Genomic DNA, 228 nt, shown 5'->3' with positions numbered 1-228 from the left:
GACGGAAAAGGAGTGAGCCTAGGGCCGGCAGATTGCGACGGAGGATACGAAAGATCCCCAGTACAGGTCTCGTCGTAGTACGGAAAAAAAATGGCTAAAGGAGCAAAACCGAATGCTGGAAATCTTTCGTGGAACTGAGGTAAGTTGGCTCTATATATTTATATATATATATATATATATATATATATATATATATATATATATATATATATATATGTATTGTGTGTG

This window comes from Sinocyclocheilus grahami, unplaced genomic scaffold (genome assembly GCF_001515645.1).
Source record: "Sinocyclocheilus grahami isolate Dianchi unplaced genomic scaffold, SAMN03320097.WGS_v1.1 scaffold1298.1, whole genome shotgun sequence".
Classification (NCBI taxonomy): Eukaryota; Metazoa; Chordata; class Actinopteri; order Cypriniformes; family Cyprinidae; genus Sinocyclocheilus; species Sinocyclocheilus grahami.
The sequence above is the reverse complement of the archived record's forward strand: the minus strand, read 5'-3'. Positions refer to the sequence as shown.